The 22,442-nt window shown below is 39.0% G+C and overlaps 1 protein-coding gene and 1 pseudogene across 7 annotated transcripts in view; one reads left to right on the top strand and one right to left on the bottom strand.

Moving 5' to 3' along the window:
• The window catches only part of PCCA (propionyl-CoA carboxylase subunit alpha), a 413,047-nt gene that overhangs the window by 78,007 nt on the left and 312,598 nt on the right, over positions 1 to 22,442 (top strand). The gene's annotated exons all lie outside the window — the stretch shown is intronic.
• On the bottom strand, positions 2,584 to 2,682 carry LOC132682568 (U6 spliceosomal RNA; annotated as a pseudogene).

Here is a 22,442-nt window from a genome sequence, read left to right as displayed (position 1 = left end):
AATGCTTTTTATTTATTTGAGAGAGAGAGCACAAGTGGGGGAGGGGCAGAGGGAGAAGGGGACAGATGATCTGAAGTGGGCTCCAGAATGACAGCAGTGAGCCTGATGTGGGGCTTGAACTGAAAAATTGTGAGATCATGACCCAAGCCAAAGTTGGACACTCAACTGACTGAGCCATCCAGTAGCCCCCCACTCCATGATATTCTTAAATTGAATCAATCTGGTCTCCATGGATTGGGAGGGGAAGTTTGGCAACTCTTCTGACAATTTAAAAAACAATTTTTTTTAATATTTATTTTTGACAGACAGAGCATGAGTGGGGGAGGGGCAGAGAGAGGGGGAGACACAGAATCCGAAGCAGGCTCCAGGCTCTAAACTGTCAGCACAGAGCCTGACGTGGGGCTCGAACTCACAGACCGCGAGATCATGACCTGAGCCAAAGTCGGACGCTCAACCGACTGAGCCATCCGGGTGCTCCCCTTCTGACAATTTTATAGTATATTTGTAATTGTGACTCTTAAATGTTATGTTCAGAATTTATGAAATAACTTCATAAAACCCTTATCATAACAGAATGTCCTCGGAAATGTTTGAGAAGTTTATTTTCCTGTGTGTTGGATTAGAGTTCAGCTTCTAGAGTATTTGTTGAAGAATTTGAAGATGTGAATAGAAATGCTCTGACATGGATAAATCCTCCTTTATTTTTAGGGAGATTTTTTAAGGGTGTAGACAAGGCAAATTCATATAGGTTTGTGGGGTTTGGGGATGCCTTCAATAGGAAGGTTAACAATGTAGGATTTGAGGGGCGCCTGGGTGGCTCAGTCGGTTAAGCAGCCGACTTCAGCACAGGTCATGATCTCACAGTTAGTGGGTTCAAGCCCCTCGTCAGGCTGTGTGCTGACCCCAGTTTGGATTCTTTGTCTCTCTTTCTCTCTCTTTGCCCCTTCCCCACTTGCACTCTGTCTCTCTCAAAAATAAACATTAAAAAAAAAATGAATCTAGGATTTGATGAGGTTGGGATTTCCTGCTCTTGGCTTGGTTAAAATAGCTTGAATTTTATCCTATGAACTTTCCTTCTCCCCTAATTCCTTACTGTCCCCTTCAGTTATTAGCACAGTCTGGAATCAGTTAAAATTCTTCTTCTGCCACATTGTAGCTATGTGATCTCAGATAGGGTGCTTAATGTTTGAAGACTCAAGTGTCTTTGCTCACAGTTCACACAATATATATTTCCACATCTGACTCTATGTTGAAAACAGGTCTCTTGTAGCAGTGTGTAGGTGGGTCATGCTTTTTAAATCATTCTAATAATCCATATCTTTTTCAAGTTGTAGTGTTTAGACAATTAAGGTTTTTTGGTTTGCCTAATTCATTCATTCATTCTTTCTTTCTTTCTTTCTTTCTTTCTTTCTTTCTTTCTTTCTTTCTTTCTTTCTTCCCCCCCCCCCCTTCTCTCTCTCTCTCTCTCTCTCTCTCTCTCTCTCTCTCTCTCTCTCTCTCTTTTTCTCTCTTTCTTTCTGGCATGAGTGGGTGATAGGGGTTGGGGGGGAGTGGAGAGAGAGCCAGACAGAGCCAGACACGGGGCTCAACATGTGGCTCGATCTCACGAACTGTGAGATCATGACCTGAGCCAAAAATCAAGAGTCAGATGCTTAACTGACTGAGCCACCCAGGTGCTTTGCCTTATTTTCTTTACTAACAGCTTTACTGAGGTGTAATTCCCATGTCCTAACATTCACCCTTTTCTCATAAACAATTCAGTGCTTTTTAGTATTGTCATGGAATTGTGTAACCATCTTCAATATGCAATTCCAGTAAAATTTATTAACATTTAATAAATTACTAGTGTGACTGCATTTATGGCTACCATTTTGTTTGCTTTCTGGTTGTCTCACTTTTTTTTTTCTTCTGTTTTCTTGTTTCTCTGGATTATATTAAATTTTGGAATTCCATTTAAAGTTACCTATTAGACCTTTTACATTTTTTAGTAGTTTTTCTAGGGATTACAATATACATCCTTAACTTTATATGGTCTACTTAGAGGTAATATTACACTATTTCATGTAAAATGTAGACATGTTACGGTTGTATAGGCACCTGGGTGGCTTAGTTGGTTGAGCATTCAACTCTTGATTTTGGCTCAGGTCATGATCTCATGGTTTGTGGGATGGAGCCCCGTGTTGGGCTCCACGGTGAGCATGGAGCCTGCTTGGGATTCTCTGTCTCTGTCCTGCTTATGCGCTCTCTCTCTCTCTCTCTTTCTCAAAAAAGAATTTACAATTGTACAGTCCCCCCCTCCCCCATTTTTCCATCAACATTCTCTGTGTTAATAGTTGTCATGAGTATTTCATCTGCATAGATTACAAATTCCATAGGAAAATGTCTATTTTTGCTGTAAACATGTTTGAGGTAAGTTAGGACATTTCCTTCATTAATGACACAAGTATAAGTTGAAATTAAGACTTATTTTCACTTTGGTCCATTTTTAGGAGAAATTCTTAGTTTTTTAGAAAATTTTTAATTACATACATATTTAATTATACATAATTATATAACATAGGATTACCCTTTTCACTATTTAAAAAATATATGGAATTCTTCATGAATTTGCATGTCATTTTTGCTTAGGGGCCATGCTAATAATCCTCTCTATCTTTCTAATTTTAGTACATGTGGGGCCCCTTTTCTCTATTTTTTGTAAATTTTTTTTTTTTTTGAGAGAATTTCAAGCAGGCTCTGCACTGTCAGCACAGACCTCGATGTGGGGTTCAAACCCACAAATGGTGAGACGATGATCTGAGCTGAAATCAAGAGTTGGATGCTTAACTGACTGAGCCACCCAGGTGCCTCCCCACTTCACCATTTTTAAGTGTACAATTCAGTGGCATTAAGTACATTTACAGTGTGCAACTCTCACTACCGTTTTATTTTTCATCATCCAAAACTGAAACCCTGTACTCATCAAACAGTAACTCTCATCAGTTGAGCGTTTGATTTCAACTTGGGTATTGATCTCATGGCTTGTGAGTTTGAACCCACACTGGGCTCTCTGTTGTCAGCACAGAGCCTGCTTCGGATCTTCAGTTCCTCTTTTTCTCTGCCCCTCCCCTGCTCGTTCTCTCTCTCTCTCTCTCTCTCAAAAAACAAAAACAAAACAACAACGAAAACAGTAACTCTCTACTACTCCCACCCCTACCCAGGATAAGGTCTGTTTTACTTTCTGTCTTTATGAATTTGCCTATACTAGGTAACTCTTATGACTGGACTCATATAACTTTTGACCTTTTATGTGTGGCTTATTTCACTGAGCATAATGTCCTTGAGGTTCATCCATGTTGTAGTGTGTGTCAAAATTTCATTGCTTTCTAAGTCTGATAAGTCCATGGTATGGCTATACCACATTTTTTAAATGTTTATTTGTTTATTTTGAGAGAGAATGCATCAGCATGTGTGGGAGTGGGGCCAAGAGAGAAGGAGAGTGAGAATCCCAATCAGACTCTGAGATGTTAGTGCAGAGCCTGACGTGGGGCTCAATCCCAGGAACTGTGAGGGCATGACCCGAGCTGAAATCAAGAGTCAGGTGCTTAACTGACTGAGCCACCCAGGCGCCTTGGCTGTACACATTTTTATCTGTCATCTATTGATTGTCACTCAACTTGTAAATGAGTAGAAAGTTGAAATCATGCTTTTAATTCTGTTGTATTACCGAAACTTTCAGTAGGTGCTTGCTCACTATTTGATAGGTGAGAAAAGTTGCTGAATTAAAATTTGGAATTCTGGAAATATAGAAAGGGCACTTTGAGAAACCTCCCTGTATTTTTAGGTTGTGATGCTACTTTTAATTTATAGTAACTTTGTGATCTCTTAAAATTGAGTTTCATCTATTTATTTGTATATAATCCCTAAATTTAGAAGGAACTCAGTAGGAAACACTTTTTGTTGTTCCAGTGAAAGTAGTAGATTGAAGATTTTGTCAGATTAAATGAAGTAACATTAATTATCACTGTTACGTATAGTTAATGATTCTTATTGCCTCAATACATTCTAAAATTAAACTTTTAAGTGCATGCTTTCCAACATGGGCAAAGAGGCAGAAATAATGAGATGATTGCTGGGGTTTTGTTTTTGGACTGGACCTTATCTAAAGATACTGTTACAAAGTTCCTGAGACACCATATTGAATGAAGCACAGTGTGTGATAGGCTAATTTACTAGGAGTATTCTGTTCTTGTGTGTGCACACTTCCCAACATATTGCATATTTGTTAACATCGCTGTGTGGGCACATGTGTGTATTTTCTTAGCTTTTTATTCAGTTCTTCACATGCTCATTGGTTGTTGAATATAGGTGTTAAGAGAAATAAGAATCTGTTTGAGGGGTGCCTGGGTGGCTCAGTTGGTTAAGTGTCTGAGCTCAGGTTATGATCTCACAGCTCCTGGGTTTGAATCCTGTGTCCGGCTCTGGGCTGACAGCTTGGAGCCTGGAGCCTGCTTCAGATTCTCAATCTCTCTCTCTCTCTCTCTCTCTTTCTCTCTGCCCCTCCCTATTCATGCTCTGTCTCTCTCAAAAATAAATAAACATTAAAAAAAATTTAAAAAGAAACTATTTGAAAAAATTATGTGTTACATTTGTTAACCATTATATTTTACTTAAAAGGAAATGTTTTGATTAGTAATGATAGCCTTACGAGTGCCATTGTTGATTAGAATGCTATAATTTCTATAAAATGTATTGAATGTATGAACAGAATTGGTTGTATATTAATATACATAAAATGCCATTTCACTAGGGTAGCATCCATTAGTTCAGTGTCTGATATTATTAATGGTATAAGGGCATACATAATATTGAGAAGGCTAACTTGGTTACACCATTGCTAAAATACAAATTTAAAATGAGTTTTAAAATAGTTGTTGAATCTGGGTAATCAATAACTGGGGATTTATGATACCGTTCTGTCTAATCTTCATTATGTTTGAAACTTTTCATTAAAATCAATAAAAGGAAGTATATTAGGCTCCAAAGAAGTATTTTTTTTTTAATGTTTATTTTTGAGAAAGAGTGAGAGAGCATGTGTGCACACGCCAGCAGGGGAGAGGCACAGAAAGAGGGGTACAGAGGATATGAAGTGGGCTCTGTGCTGATAGCGGAGAGGCTGATGTGGGGCTTGAACACAACAACTGGGAGATCATGACCTCATCCGAAGTCAGACATTCAACCAACTGACTGAGCCACCCAGGTGCCCCCCAAAGAAGTATGTTTTTATATCCCATGTTGTTCTGGTAGGCTGGATTATCATAGAGTAAATAATAGGTTCAGTGTTAGTTGATTGTCTTGGAGAATTTACTAAACTTGGGAGAAATTAAAGCTCTCCTGTACATCCTGTGAGAGGATTTTAGCCTTGTCTTTGAAATGTTATCCTGTCATTAAAATGTATGCCTTTACTCTTTAATACTTGCACTTGATAGTTTCATCACAAGGAGAAAGAGAATGTTTTGTCCTTACCCTTTAGTTTGGTGTCTGTCGTTGATGTTAAAGTCAAGGTATGCTCTCTAAAAACTTAGCTTTTTCCAGCCCATCTTGACCTCTTGATTACAGCATGGCACCATAAACGGTAAAGAAGTGCCCTTCTCATGTGTGTAAACTGTTCCTTAGACCAGAGGGAAGATGTAAAAGGAAGCTCCCTTCTATGTCAGGTTGGTCACAAAATAAACAAACAAACGAACAAATAAAATTGTTAAAAGAGCTTAATCTAGGGTAGTAAGGAGGTGCCTATCTTTATTCCAGATATCACATTTAAGTATCTCTTTTTAATGAAAAAAACGAGGCTTGGGGGGCACCTGGATAGCTCAGTCAGTTAAGCGTCCGACTTTGGCTCAGGTCATGATCTCATGGTTCTGGAGTTCAAGCCCCGCACTGGGCTCTGTGCTGACAGCTCAGAGCCTGGAGACTGCTTCAGATTCTGTGTTTCTCTCTCTCTCTCTCTCTCTCTCTCTCTCTCTCTCTCTCTCTCTCTCTGCCCCTCCCCTGCTTTCACGTTGTGTGTGTCTCTCTCAAAAATAAATAAACCTTTTTTTTTGTTTGTTTAATGTTAATTTTGAGAGAGAGAACCGGAGTGGGAAAGGGGCAGAGAGGGAGAGAGACAATCCCAAGCAGGCTCCATGTTGTCAGTTTGTCTGCAGAGCCTGATGCAGAGCTCAATTCTACGAACCCTGAGATCATGACCTGAGCTGAAAGCAGGAGTTGGAAGCTTAACCGATTGAGCCATTCAGGTACCCCTGAAGTATTTTTTATGTCTCATAAGCAACTTCTGCTAAGATGATCTTTTACATAGGACTGCATTTCTCAAAGAGTTTTTACCGTGCTTTGTTATTATGATGTGTGTTTAGATTAAAGTAGACATGATTGTCTCAAGGACACATTAATTGCCAAAAGAAATAATCCTGTTTTGATTGTGTTTTTGTACTAGAATAAGAATTTGAGAATTCAAGTCTTTAGTTTGTCTTATTATTTTATTAGATCATTACTTACCTGCCCTCACAAGATATCCATTAACACTCGATACAGTTTGGAAAAATGACCTAGTATAATAGGATGAGCACCTTCCACTCTTGGTGTAGGTTTTTGTTTTGTTTTTGGTATAGGGGGGTTTTAGTCACAAGGAACCCACAGGGTAAGCCAAGGGTAAGCATATATGTGGATTACTTTCAGAAGGATGATGCAAATGGAAAACCATAGTTTTATTTTCATAAGAGATTTATCTCCTATCTTGTGGCAAGAGTGGGAAGGTGCCAGATAGTCTTTTAGATAATAGATATAGTCAAGATGAACAGGATAAAAATCTGAGTGTTCATGAGGTTATATTCAAGTACAGAGAGGTAGGTGATTAGAAGTGAATTCACAAAGTCAGATCATTTGAATGCTGTAAAGAGGAAGAAAAAGTGGGTGAGTGGCAGAGTATTGGCTGCCAGCATGTTCTGGGGCACTTGGGGATCCTTGGGACCTTTTCAGAGACTCTGCCAAGTAAAAAATGTTTGAGTAATAGTTTTTCCCCACTCATTTCCTCACGACTCTGCAGTAGGTTTTCGTGTGGCCACACGATGTATATTGTAACAGATTAAGTCCAGAACAGATAGGATAATCCAGCTGTATTAAGCTTTATGTTAGAAGTCTGTGCAAATGTAAAACATTTACTAACTTGTTATGAAAATGTTCATTCTAATTGTTAATTCTAAATGGGTTCATTCTTGGAGTGCCTGGGTGACTCGATCAGTTAAGCGTCTGACTTCGGCTCAGGTCAAGGTCTCATGGTCTGTGGGTTTGAGCCCTTCATCGGTCTCTGTGCTGACAGCTCAGAGCCTGGAGCCTGCTTCAGATTCTGTGTCTCCTCTCTCCCTTCTCCTACCCACTCACCTTGTGTCCTCTCTATCAAAAATAAATCAACATTAAAAACAATTTAAAAAATGAATAAACATTAAAAAAGGGTTAATTCTCTTAAAATTAATATATATTTTATTGTTTATTTTTTGATTTTATTTTTAAGTAATCTCTACAACCAGTGTGGGGCTTGAACTCACAACCCTTGAGATCAAGAGTCACACAAGTAAATATTTTAAAAATTTGTTAATTTTAGCACTGTAAATATTGATTTAACATGAATAAGCAGAAGCTCTTTGAGGTCAATAGAGTTTTAAAATGAAAGAGGTTCTGAGGTCCCCAAATTGAGAAATGCTGTGCCGTAAGTTAACTGGATGGCCTCTTTAGAGAAGGTGGGACCAAAGAATCTCTCAGAGAGGGTGACCATTAAGCTGAGATGTCATGGGAAAAGAACATTCTAGTCAGAGAGAGCAAGACTTCTCTGACTACTCCTTCCCTCTGCACTCTGGCATTCTTTTCTGGCCTTACAATTAATTATGTGTGAAATCAAGGACCTTTACTTACTCATCTTTGAATTCCTGTTATTTACGACTTTACTTACTAATCATAAATACTTCTTTGCCAATTTTAGTGGAATTGTTTATATATACTTCCAAACATGAGACAAACTTTGGGGAGTGGCCTAATCTCCTTGCTATTCACGCTATGCTCATTTGAAGTACATTTTTATTTTTAAAAGTAATTAACAAACATTTATTAGGATCTATTTCCTATTACTTTCTTTTACATGACAGAATCTTAATATTGGATGTCTGTGACTGTTAGTATAATATGGCTTTGTTTTCCATACATATTTGTTAATGGTAAATTTGTTTTGCAATCTTTATGCTTTGGAGTTAAATTTGAGCCTATGTTTATTAGTGAAATATATAAAGGCTGTGGTTTTTATTGTCATTCCTGCCATTACCATCCTTCATCACACCATTTATAAGCAAAAGCAGTTTTTTTTTAAGTTTATTTATTTTGAGAGAGAGAGAGAGAGAGAGAGAGAGAGCGCGCGTGCGCACACGTGAGGGAGGGGCAGAGAGAGAGAGAGGATGAACTATGAGATCATGACCTGAGCTGAGACCGAGGTGCTCAACGGAATGAGCCACCCAGGCACCCCAAAAGTAACAGAAGTTTTTAAAAAATGTTTGTTTATTTGTTTTTGAGAGAGAGCAGGGTAGAAGGGCAGAGAGAGGGAGACAGAGAATCCCAAGCAGTCTCTGCATTGTCAGTGCAGAGCCTGACTCAGGGCTCGAACTCACAAACTGTGAGATCATGATCTGAGCTGAAATCAAGAGTTGGATGCTTAACCAACTGCACCACTCAGGCGCCCCACAAAAGCACTTTTAAAAGTGAGTAGTAACAGAAAGACGAGAAGGAAATAAGGAATCTAGATGAAGAGTATGAGTAATAAGGTTTATTGGACCATGATAACGAATGGATGAGATTTCTACCTTTAGCAGATTAACTTGTTCTGAGTGATAATTGTGTGCCGGACACTATTACACTCGACATTTAGTAACTCCATTTGCTTTTTGCAACAGCCCTACAGGTGGATACTAGGTTTTCAGTACTGTTTATAGATGGAAGAAGTAAAAAGAAGGAGAGTGTCAATAAGTTAGTTGCTCAAGGCCACACAGCTGTTAGTGCCAGGGCGATCAGAATGCAGGCCTATCTACAGCTCCTGTCGTGCTCTGACTCCTACTGGGCCATGCTCCCTCTGACGTGACGGAGAGATTCTACAACATATTATAGAGCAAAACAAAATAAAGCCTTAAAATGTTTTCAACTTTTTTCCCTCCCCCATCATTATTTTTTTCTTTTTCTGTAAGACTATAATTTTATAGTTTGTTGTAAGCCTCTTGTTATCTTTAGCTGGTAGGACATTTCCAGACCTAAAGGGGCTCCATAAAGAGTGGGAGGGAGACAAAGCATAAGAGACTCTTAAAAACTGAGAACAAACTGAGGGTTGATGGGGGGTGGGAGGGAGGGGAGAGTAGGTGATGGGTATTGAAGAGGGCATCTTTTGGGATGAGCACTGGTGTTGTATGGAAACCAATTTGACAATAAATTTCATATAATAAAAAAAAAATAACACCAAAACAAAAAAGACAAAAAAAAAAAAGTTGCCTGTAGAAGTTGAGGTTTCCCCACTAAAAGCTAGAAGTGGGAAAGAGAAGCAGACGAAACAAGGAGAAGAGCATAGAGAAGAAAGAGAAGAGAGGAAAGCGGTGATGATGGTCTGGAGGGGAGTCTATAGGGTGGTAGCTATCCTTGCAAGTGTGGGGCAGTCACAGCAGCGCCAACAACACACATGGTGAGGGCTCGCTTTCCAGGTGCCTTGGCCAGTATGGTTTTGGTGAGTGGGGCGAAGGGGCAGCAGTAGCCTTCACAGGATTTGGTAGAGGTGAAAAACAGCAATGGGGATGATTGACTACAGATCTTAAAAGATACTGAGTTAGAAGAGCTGGAAGATAAAACAGTTTTCTCTGAGGTGCCACAAAAGTGACCAGTAATGCAGAAATACATCTCTTTTAGGAAGTAGACAGATGTTTTTATACTTGGAGCAAATTACCTGGATCACCGTACATTTTCTTTAAGATAAAAGACAAAGCTGCCGGACTCCCAACGCATAAGCAGGCGTACTCCTGAGTAAGAGAAGACCTTGCCAATCACCTTCTAGTCAGTGATCAGTTCTTTTGACTGAGGTCTATTCTTTCAAGCCCTGAGGGTTCTAAAAAACTGGGGTTTAACTGCGCACAATATATGGAAAACTTCAGTTTTTTACTCAGAATTCATAAAGAGCAAGTAACCAGATTTTTAATGTGTTGTTTTGTGGTATTTAGTTATTGTGATTAATTATTTGGTGGTGTGAAGCTTTAAGAATCTGGCAGGCTTGGAGCACCTGCGTGGTTCAGTTGGTTAGGCGTCCGACTTCAGCTCAGGTCATGATCTTGTGGTCCATGAGTTTGAGCCCTGTGTGGGGCTCTGTGTTGACAGCTCAGAGCCTGGAGCCTGCTTCAGGTTCTGTGTCTCCCTCTTTCTGCCCCTCCCTCGCTCGTGCTGTCTGTCTCTCTTTCTCACAAAGAAATAAAACATTTAAAAAAAATCTGGCACGTTTTTAAGGTCATCAGAGAACGATAAATTAAAAAAAATTTTTTTAAATGTTTTTATTTATTTTTGAGACAGAGACAGAGCATGAGCAGGGGAGGGGCAGAGAGAGAGGGAGACACAGAATCCAAAGCAGGCTCCAGGCTCTGAGCTGTCAGCACAGAGCCTGATGCAGGGCTCGAACTCACGGACTGTGAGAACATGACCTGAGCTTAAGTAGGATGCTTAACTGACTGAGCCACCCAGGCGCCCCGAGAATGATAAAATTATATTCAAACGTGTTAAAAGTACAAGTGCTTACTTATATAATAGTATTCTTTAACAAATGTTACACAGTAAGTCAAAATAGCAAGTTAATATATTAATGGTACCTTCATTCTATTGCCACATTTATTTTGAAATTAAAAATGCTATTTTTAAATTATGAAAACCATAACTTATTTTTTTAAAGCTGTACACCCAGCGTGGGGCTTGAACTCATGACCCCAAAATCAAGAGCTGCATACTTTACCAACTGAGCCAGCCAGGAGTCCCTGAAAATCATAATTTATCTCAAAAGTTAGAAAGTAGATATCTGTTCACATTTCATTTTAGGTTTTTCTACTGTAAATTGCAGATTATATTATGGCAAATAGGCTAATATTTTGTGGCCCAACAAATGAGGCCCTGCTCATGTAAAGCAAATATTTTGTTTATCTTGAGATCTAAATCATTAGTTTATATGATAATTGTTTTCTTGACGAGCTTCTCAACTTTTCAGTCTTCCTGAGGCCCTGGTGAGCTTTAGATTGCCAAAGTCCAAATTTGTCGAATGACCAATGAAGAAACCAGTAGTTTACTACATTGTTTTTTATTTCCTTTCTTTTCTTTTTAGACAACCAGAGATCTTATTTTCACTCCTAGGAAATTGTTTGAAGTCATGATGGCTTTTAAACGGGTCTCACAAATCTTAACCGAAGCTGACCACGTTGACAATCCATGTTTTGCACAATATTTTTTGTCGAGGAAGTGTAGAAATTTCGTGTTTGTCTTAGCTTTTCAGTCTCTGAGGTATTACAAGTGGTGACAGGGGCTGCTCTGTTACTGTTTTGCAGCTAGCTCTTTTAATTGATGTTGAATTGTGGCTTTCTGTGCACACAGGGTTAAGTAAAAGGGCTGCAGTCATCCAGTGAGCATTTTCCTTTAATGTGCTCATTAGTGGTGGTAAGTCCACGTTTCAGCACATGTCAGTAATTTACATTTCCTTGCCGAGCGGCTGCCCTTGTTCAAGAGTTGTTCCTAAGCCTGATGAATATATATTGGGAATAAACAGAGTAGAAGAATTGAAAGCCAAATACCCTGCCAGGCCTTTCAGTTGGTTCTGAAGCTTCCAGTGGATCTCTGATTAGCAATGCATGAAGCAGGATGAAAATGCAAAGATGAGGCCTACAAAAGTGGTCCCAGGTAGGCCATCCCCTTAAATCCCCTTTTTGTGACCACCTTTCCATTTCATCTTCCCCAGATTCTTCTTTCAAGGCAGGCTTTCTGTTAAAGTGAAAATACTCTGTTAGACCTAGGAAGTGAACAAAAGAGGATCAACCTGGTTCCTTTACTCCTTCTAACTATTAAGCCAAGTTTGATTGTTAGGCAATGAGTCCACAGAAGCAAAGGGCTTGATCGGCTTTGCTGCTCCTAGGGACCCCATTATTGTGATTGGGATCTCTGTGGTGATTCCTTCTGGGATTCATTTTTCCCTCTTTGCCTGATTGGTACCAGCTTGTTCTGGCTTTTGATAGCTTGCATAGATCATTAAAAGGTAATCTGTGGAAACTGTGGTCAGTGTTTCTGGACATAGGGACAGGACTCATGTTAATGTTGTCTTTGAAACTGGGGTGTTGGGGAAAATCCAGAAGTTTTCTTTTTGTAGAAAAATTTCATAGATTATAATAAGCATTTTTAGAACTCAGAGTTTTATTCCAAGTTACTTTGTGCATAGATGGAATAGCATTAGGAAACACCAGCCTAGCTATCTTTAGAAGATTAAAAATGTCCTAATTCTTTTTACATTTTAAGTTTACTTTCGTGTATTTGGAAATTTGCGTTGCAAGAATGTAGGTATTAATATTTCCTGTTGTGTGTGTGTGTTTAATCTCTGGCATCTGTTTATTTTTGTGCTGCTTTCCAAAACATTGAGTTTAAGAAGTTTTGTTCATACTTCATGGTTAGAACCAAAAGTGAATGAATTTGTGACTGATTATAGTATTAAAGGACATTGAAAAACCTGAGAACTCAAGTCAGATTATTATTATTTTATGGTAAATTTCAGTTGGATGTGATTTAGCTTTTGGATCATTTAAGCATGAAGGTAGGTTAAATACAGTTTATTAAGTCTTTTAGCTTTTTTTTTATTAGCTAGAATCTTAGTAGAGGGGCAATATATTTTGGAATTTTTTTATAGGTAAGAAGGTAAAGATAAGAATCTTGAGAATATTAATTTAGTAATGTTCTGATCAGCATGTGCAGCCTTTGCAAAAATGTAACAATAAATTTACCTTCTAGATGACTACTTGAAACTATTCTTTCTGGATGCTTGCCAGATAAAGCCCCATGGGATTAAGTTCTGGAAAATCACTTGCAAATTTGTGGGGGATATCAGTGACTTTGAATATTTAACTGTCTAAACTGTCATCTACATGCATTCTGTCTCTGAATTGGGTAAAAAAATTAGAAGTTTGTCAGCCAGTTAGAATTAAAGGTGACATCTGCTTTTAATTGGTGTTTTATTTTCTTCCAAGTCAGTAAAAATTCAGTAAGACATGAATTATCAAATTTTGCAATGCTAAGCAACTTGTCAAGTGACAGTAAGCACTACCTTGAGCACTTGTACAGATGGGAAGTGTTAAAATGTTGATTAATCGGCCCAGTTCTGATTATGGTTTTAGAAGGTGAAAGCTTGTACAACCATTGCCAGCTTTCTAGTGTCAGAATAGTATTCATTTGTTAATTTTGTAGGCTTTTTTCAATTATTGGCAAACTGCCTCTTCTGTAATGAGTGCATAAATAGTTTTAGAGATACTTTGTTAGTAGATTTAGGGTCAGATAAGGAAATGTAGAATTCTTTGGTTTCTCAAGTCTATTATTTATTTAGTAAAACCTTAGTTCAATTGTTTTTTTTTAGTAGAAAACAATTGAAAAAATCTAAAAGCGAGCTTAAGATGGTGTTCTTTTGTTCACACCTGTGATGTGTTGAGAAGGGTGTATCTGTTTGAAACCTTGCCTTGCTCCCCTGTTGAAAAAGAAAATTAGTTATTTCTGTTTTTACTATTTCCAAATGATATTAAGGTATATAACGTAAAGATAAATCCATTCCTTCAAGGTGAGCATGTAAAAATAGCTCAAGACTTCAGACATTCTCAGAGCCAAAAAAGACCAAAGAAAATATTCCCATCATGCTGATTACATTTTAATTTTCTTGTTGAGCATAGTACTAAGTGGCCTCCTTATATAAAGTGTGTCTTTAAAAATTTCACTGTTGAAGGAGATTTCTCCCCCCAACGTATTGTTAAATGGAGAGATTCTCTTCCCATTTGAATAGATTTATATGTTAGAGGTAGAATTCGGTCTTAAAAGTGATTAGGACTTGAAGTAACATTTCTTAGATTAGTTTCTTAATATTACCAGACTTCAGTTGAATTCAGGTCTTCTATTTTGTTGTCTACTTCTGAATATCTGATAAATGTTTTATGTAGTACCATATTTTCCTATCAGGAAACCATCAGGTTATTTAATTTGATTCATAACATTTGTCCTGTTCAGTTACTTAGATCTTGGGTAGATTTTATTTCAACCTAAAAAGTAGACAAGATGCTTGCGTAAATTTACTTAATAGTTTTACATATAGTTGATAAGTAACATCTTAAACCCACGAGCCAAGTTCAGCAGTTCTCACATGGTTTTAGAAAATAGTTGAAAAATAGGAAACATAGATTTTCTAGCTTAACTCTGCAAAACATTTTGATGCCTGATAACTTCAGGATTCATTGCCTCTGTACATTTTTCAAGTTATTTGCCTCTCAATGCATAAGGCTTTAATTTACCACCTACTGACAACCACCAAATGGGTTTTTCAGAACTTTTCAAGTGGACTGCTAGAGTTGTGCTTCGGCCCTGGTTTTGATTGCTGGCACAGAATCTCCTAAGATGCTCCAAACCTAGCAGGACAGGAGGCTCTGGCAACATCTACTGGGAAAATGTTTTTACATATTTTTCCAGATACAGAATTACTGTTTTCTACAAGATTTTTGCTTCTTTGAATCCCGTTTTAATGCCTGTTTATTTTAAGAAACAACTTAGACACAAGATAAAACAGCATTTTTTTTTCAGTTTGTTAATTTTTGTTTGTTTTTTTACCTTGATTTTTACAGAATAAAGTTAAATACGTGTACTTTGAAGTAATAATTCTTCTGTAAATAACTGATTTATGAAGTATAATTGATAAGTTGATAAAAACTGCTGTTGAATAATAGCTCATGTGCATTCTCTTAGAGATGCTCAAAGGGACTTTCATGTTCCTCCTTCTATGCTTGCTGTGTTTCTTTTTTTTTTTTTTTTTTTTTTTTTTTTTTTTTTTTGCTTGCTTGCTGTGTTTCTAATGAATAAGAGAAACGTTGATAACTGTATTTTACTGAAAAGAAGGCTAAAACCTGAAGCTGGTATTTGAATTGGGTCAATAATTTACTTTTTTGGCCCTAAATGCTCTCATGATCTTTTAGGAAACTGAGATCATGGTAGGCTTGGCTGGTTAATCATTTCTGTGTTTTCAGCTCAGTTTGGTCTCACTAATACTTTTTTTTGTTTTGAATTGTTGATTCTCTTTGCCTGTAGCATGTGGTTCCTGTTGTTTAAATTACCAAGCTTTCTTTATCATGTGATCCTGTCACTCTATTGATAATTGATTGGATCAGGGATTAGTGTCTGACCCAAAGGCAGTCATGTATAGAAGCGTCATAGCTTAGGGTGTGTGTGGGGTGAGGTGGGAAAGGGGTGAGTGTGGATGTGGATATGTGTGTGGTGGGGTGCAGAGAAGGTTGTGACATTTGAACTGAAATAGCTGAAAGATGAGAAGGAGTGGGCAGCGAGGGAAGCTCCACAGTAAGCCCTCTCCGGGCAGAGGGACTGGCAGGTGTAAATGTATTGAGGCAGGAATGAGATGAGCCTGCTGATGGAGAGAAAGAAGCTGGTGTGGTCGGAGAATAGTGCATGAGGAGGCACATGGTACAGTTTGGAAAGGTAGGCTGAGGGCAGATCAGTTGGACCTTTGTAATAAGCTGGGATTTTCATCTACATGGCACTGGGAAGCCACTAGGGGAATTAAAGCATGTGGTGACATAATGTGATGTACTTGTTTATTACTACAAGAAGAATGCACATCAGAATGAAGAATATGATGATATGAGTAGAAAGATTTAAGCTACATACTCCTTTAGAAGTAGGTAAAGTCTCATACCTGCCCACCTGCAGATGCCCTCCTTAATTCCGTCCTGTTCTCAGGACATACCTCTCTGTGAAAACAAAGGTGTCTTCTAATTTATACTTGTCAGTAAGTCCCAGCCTTACCTTCAAATGTTCATCTAATACCAAGAATCATTCCTCTTCCCATAATGGTTTATTTCCCCAAGACTGGATTATTTGGTCTTGACGCTCCAGTAAGAGAGCCCATAGGAACCTTTGGTCTTCAATCCCAAGAGCAGTTAAGAGGTAGGTGTGGATATAAAGGGAATACATGGCAGTCTAGGTCAAGGTGGCCACTTGAAGTTCTGTCTCCTTTGATAAATTCCCACCAGTGTTAATTACTGATATGCTTCTTTGACTTTTTGTCTGGCTAGCAGGTGATGGTTATACCACACATGCATGCTTAAATGACTGCTTGTATATGGCAGGTATGCACCTGCACACGTGTACACTCACGTTGTAGTGGACCATTTGCTGGTACAACATCCCTTATACTGTGGGTGAGTTATTTAAACCAGTTATGATCCCATTGTCTTCCCTGACAATTATTGATATAGGGATAGATCAATGAAGGCTTAAGCCAGTCTGGGTCAACGAAACATGATGAGAAGCTTTTCTGAGATTCCCAGGAGAGAATCTCTCTAGTGCTTAGGAGAGCATTGGTGTTAAAGCTTTTTGCCCCTCCCCTTTTCTCCTCCCACACCTTTTGTGAGTGAGAGGGCTTGGTGCTGCTCGCGGCCATATTGCAACTATGAGGATCTCCAGCTTAAGGACACAGTTGACTTACACAATGGTACAGATCCAAGAGAATGGCAGAGAGATCCAGAATTGTGTGATGTGCTTTTAGAAAAATTTGTGTGTAAAAGTGTTGATGGAGTGTGTATTATTTTAAGACTATTTTTGCATTGGATTTGGGGACTGATTTTTGCATTGGATTTGGGGACTGATAAAACACTCATTTATTAATATTTAATGAAAATTATAGAAACCCAGAGGTTAAAGCATTAATCCTCACTTATTGGGGAACCTGTCTCAGGGCTGTGAGTTGCTTTAATGTTGTTGCCAGAACTATCTGCATATCATATGTGCGTGTGTTAAGGGATCCAAGAGGTAGAAGATAGGTAGGCTTGAGAAAAGTATTAGAAGCAGGTTAGCAAGGTGTTAGCTCTTCTTTGTGGTTTTGCTTCTTCAAAATCTTTCTGCTTGCCTGTTTACTTTCACCTGCTGCTTCTCTGCTCTCGTGGCCCTGGTGGAACAGGCAAATTCATAGCCCCTGAGCTTATGTATTTTAGGGCTGGCATCCTGAAAAGAGGAGAGCTCCTTTTTTCTTTCTGTCCTCATTCCTAGGAAAGGGACTATGATAGATGTAGTTTGGGTTAGCTGCTTTTTGCTCTAATCATCTCTGTTCAGGGGGCAAGATCACATCATTCAAAAGGGCTGCAGTTGAGGGGTCTTTGGCTGTGGTTGGGAAAAGGGACAGTTCAGGAAAGTTGTGAGCTGGCTAACTCTGCCACAAAATGTCTGTTACACCCTCTTATCATAGGGCAGTGTGATCATTGCAGCAGAGTATATGTGGTGTAGGTATTGCATGAAAGTAGTGGTTAATTCTGATAGGTTTGGGATTGAGTGTAGTTGGGAGAGAAAATTGTCACACTTTATGTAAGAGGTAGGTGTGTGTGTGTTTGTGTGTTTGAAATGATTACTTAAGAGATTTTGTATTTGTGTAGTCAATTCCCTAGGAATTGATACCTATTCTAAAAGCTCTGTGCCCTTATAAAGCTGTGTTTCATCATTGTAGCTTTTTCAGAGTTATGAAGTACACATGGAGAAAAAAATCATGGACTTTTTGAGCCAGGAGAAATTTAGAGCTTAACTAATTTGATTCCTTCATGGGGGCAGATGCTGGTGAGTACAAAATTGAAGAAGGGGCGCCTGGGTGGCTCAGTTGGTTAAACGTCCGACTTCAGCTCAGGTCACCATCTCGCGGTCTGTGAGTTCGAGCCCCACGTCGGGCTCTGGGCTGATGGCTCAGAGCCTGGAGCCTGCTTCCGATTCTGTGTCTCCCTCTCTCTCTGCCCCTCCCCTGTTCATGCTCTGTCTCTCTCTGTCTCAAAAAATAAATAAAACGTTAAAAAAAAAATTTAAAAAAAAAAAAGTTGAAAAAGGTTCACTGCCCTGAAGAGGTTGATTGGGGAGAGATGCAGCGGGGAGGAGAGTGTGGTAGATGGCCTCTCGGGAAAGTCAGATGATGCGATTACTTTTGATCGGGAATAGTGTCGTGGAAAGTCCCATGAAGAAGGTGGCTTTTGGACGAGGCCTCGGAGACAGGCAGTATTTAGATAAGATGGTAGAGGAGAAGCACAGACCCACAAAAGGGGGAAGGATGTTTCAGAAAGGGGGCTGGTTTTCCTGGCTCTCTCTCCGAAATAAGCTTGGAATCTGACCACTTCTCAGCACTCCCCACGCTGCCGTCTAGTCTGGTCACCAGGGCCTCTCCTCTGCATCGTTGCTTTGGCTTCCTTCTTGCTCTCCAGGTTTCCATCCTTACCTCCCTCAAGAGTATTCACAAAACCCAGTCAGAGTGATCTGTCAACATGTAAGTCAGATATCAAAGCATTTCTTGGCTAAAAACCAAGCCATGAAATACCTTTAATAGCTTCCAGTTTCATTTAGAATCAGAGCCAAAGTCCTTTAAGACTCCCCCTGACCTCCCTGCACTGTTCTGACCTAATTATTTTACTCTTTCTTGCTTCCTTTGTTTTAGTTCTTCTTTGAGCTAACATATGCTTACAACCTCAGGGCATTTTCACTTGCTAGTGTCTTTGCTTGGAACACTGTCCCTCCAGATAGATCTTTTTTTTTTTTCTTTTTTAAGTTTTTATTTATATATTTTGAGAGAGAGAGAGAGAGTGAGCGAGCAAGTTTGGGAGGGGCAGAGAGAGAGGGAGAGAGAGAGAATTCCAAGCAGACTCTGCACTGTCAGCACAGAACCTGAGGCAGGGCTCGAATCACAAACCTTGAGATCGTGACCTGAGATGAAATCAAGATGTGGATGCATAACCGACTGAGCCACCCAGGCACCCCCAAATAGATCTTCTTTAGGCCATTATCTAAAGTCATCTTCTCAAAGATGCCTACCCTAACTTTACTATTAAAATTGTAGGTTACCATTCCCCACCTCACACTCTTAATTCCCGTTTCCCAATTTATTTTTCTCCAAAATATGTATTGGTGCCTGATAGATACTTAGTAACCTACACAACCACAGGAGTTTTGTTTTGATCATTACTATTCCCTCATGTACCTAGAACTGTATCTGGCTCATATATATTTGTTTGATGAGTAAGAGGTGGATTGTCTACCTTTGGGCCATTCATGGAAGAGATTTGATGCCCTAAATTCCCTCGTAAGTAGATAGATGTTTATAAATGCAGAAAACACATGTAAGGCATCTCTGCAGGATGATTCAGCTGGCGCTCATAATTATAGTGACTGGACTTTTAAACCTTTTGTCATATAAGCTTGTGTTTGGTAAACTTCATCTGTAAAGGACTGATAAATGTTTTAGACTTTGCAGGCCATACTGTCACAGCTGATCAACTCGGTTGTCACCACACAACTCTGTAGTTGCAGTGTGAAAGTGGCCCTAGACCACAGGAAATGCATGGGTATGGTTGTATTCTAATAAAACTTTATTTATGGACACTACAATTAGAGTTTTATAGAATTTAACATGTCATGAAGTTTTTTGTCTCCAGTTATTTAAAAATTTCCCTTTTTAGTTGGACAGAAATGGACTACTCCGTGGTCTGTTTGAAACAGATGTATATCTCTGCAAATATATTTAGTCTACTATATATTTCACTCTCGTGCTGGTAAGCGCTTATGTAGTTGTGGCCATTGGAAAGAGACTCTGGGCAGATCAAAAAGTATATGGTACAGTTATTTCTACTAAATGGACGCGGAGTGTAGAATAATAGGGAAAATAAAAAAGTAACGATAATATAGAAGTAATCTTAGAATGTGTTGTTTAATTTGAATGTGTAGGGCCTAGTAATCATTTTCAGTAACATTCGATTTACATTCTCATCAGCTGAGAATGTGAACAATGAATTCAGAAATGCTGTGGAGGAATTATTTTCAGAACTAAAAATCTTCTGTGTATTGAGAATTAATTGCATTGATAAAATATATGTAAAATATAGTAGCTTATATAAATATTAATGTTAGATTTATAACATGTCTGGTCTTCCCAAAAGATTTGAATTATGCTCTCGAAGAGGCCAGGGATTTATGCTCCCAGCCCCAAATAGAGTTGTGCAGGATCTGGCTGCCTGATAGATGTGGAATTCGGACATCAGAAGCACCACTCTGTGGGTGCTTAGTACATTCATACTGGTTGATTGTTAATGTTTATTTATTTAAAAAAAAATTTTTTTTTAACGTTTTATTTATTTTTGAGACAGGGAGAGACAGAGCATGAATGGGGGAGGGTCAGAGAGAGAGGGAGACACAGAATCTGAAACAGGATCCAGGTTCTGAGCAGTCAGCACAGAGCCCGATGCGGGGCTCGAACTCACGGACAGTGAGATCGTGACCTGAGCCCAAGTCAGACGCTTAACCGACTGAGCCACCCAGGCGCCCCTGATTGTTAATGTTTAAATGTATGGATTAAGTATTTTCTGTGATGAAAAAATTGGAGAAAGTAGGTAAGCATGTCTGGAGGAACCAGAATTATGTCTTAGCACATTGCGGCTAATGTGGAGAAAAGGAATTCTTGGAAATAAAAGTCAAATGGTATGTGTGATAGAAATGAAGTTTTGGGGAAGATACAGGGATTAATGCTAATTTTAGTCTGTTTGTTTTCATGAAGCTGACCACAAGGTGGGGATATATTTTGTGTAGTCTCTGGATGACCTGTGACATCATCCCAAGTTGTTACAATAGAAGACTTAACATTATTTTAAATAACTTCTTTCTATTTTATTTAGAAATTTACAGATGGGTCAGTTTGAAACAATTATTTTGAAGATATATCTTGAATATTTAGTAGTGTAATCAATGATTATAATTTTTCCTCCCAATAGTGTAAGTTCTTATTTTAAGCCCTTAAAGTTACACCTGTCCAACCTAAGGTAATTTCTGTGCTATTTTCTCATTTAAAAAAAAAAAAAAAGCCTCCAAATCAATTTACACATGGTCAATTTGAAAATTCTTTAATTTCTTATGGATTGGATAGTCCTATTGGAAAAGGACTGAATTTCTTGAGGGCTCTATTAAAGGTAACCTAAAGAAGACAGGAGACTGTATTTAAATTTTTTTTTTTTTAACGTTTATTATTGAGAGACAGAGAGCGTGAGCAGGGGAGGGGCAGAGGGAGAGGGAGACACAGAATCTGAGGCAGGCTCCAGGCTCTGAGCTGTCAGCACAGAGCCGGATGCGGGGCTCGAACTCACGGACCGCGAGATCATGACCTGAGCCGAAGTCGGCCGCTCAACCGACTGAGCCACCCAGGTGCCCCACATAGTATTATTATTAAAAAAATTTTTTTTAATGTTTGTTTATATTTGGAGAGAGGAGAGAGACCCAAGAGTGCAAGCAGCAGAGGGGCAGAGAGAGAGGGAGACAGGATCCAAAACCGGCTCCAGGCTCTGAGCTGTCAGCACAAAGCCTGACGCAGGGCTTGAACTCCTGAACTGCAAGGTCATAACCTGAGCCAAAGTCGAACGCTTCACCAACTGAGCCACCCAAGCACCCATAATTACATAGCATTATTAAACCAGAGTTGAAGTCTTTGGTCAAGTAGAGTAACTCCAGTGTCAAAATTGAGCTGCTAAAACAGAATAACTTCCTAAACCATATTGCTTTATAGCATGAACAGTAGTACTCCAAAAACACTTTTTCTGTTTTGGAAGTGAAATATTGAAGGTAATAATAACTGTTTAAAATCTGTCAGAAGTATTTCACAGTATATGACAGTAAAGATTATATAGGTAATGTGAGGTTTCAAATGCAGAATAGTTTATCACAAGAAATTATATGATTGGTTTGGTATCTGATTTACTGAAGACATTTCCAGGCCCAGGTAAGAATATCCCCCCTGGAGTCTCCCCCTGGTTGTCCTACTAACAAGCCACTAATGAGCAGAATGAATCTCACTGTCCTTGTAACCAAACCTGCTTTTTGGTTCCGCATTTCAGTTGAGTTTTATGGCCTGAAAAGCCTTATAGTCATCTTTGGCTCTTCCCCTCCCTTACCCTTCTTAATGTGTTCATTCCCCCTAAATCTCTGGCCAGGCCTCCTGTTAGTATCACTGCAGCTTTTCTGACCTCTTTCCTCCTGCTAGATGCCACTGCTGTTCCAGTACCTCCTCACTTCCTCCTTTTCATCTGGGCCACTGATCTCTTCACCTCAGTCTT

Source organism: Panthera onca, chromosome A1, assembly GCF_046562875.1.
Source record: "Panthera onca isolate mPanOnc1 chromosome A1, mPanOnc1 haplotype 2, whole genome shotgun sequence".
NCBI classification, from domain to species: Eukaryota; Metazoa; Chordata; class Mammalia; order Carnivora; family Felidae; genus Panthera; species Panthera onca.
Note: the sequence above shows the minus strand (reverse complement) of the source record. Positions and strands in the feature narration are given on the sequence as shown.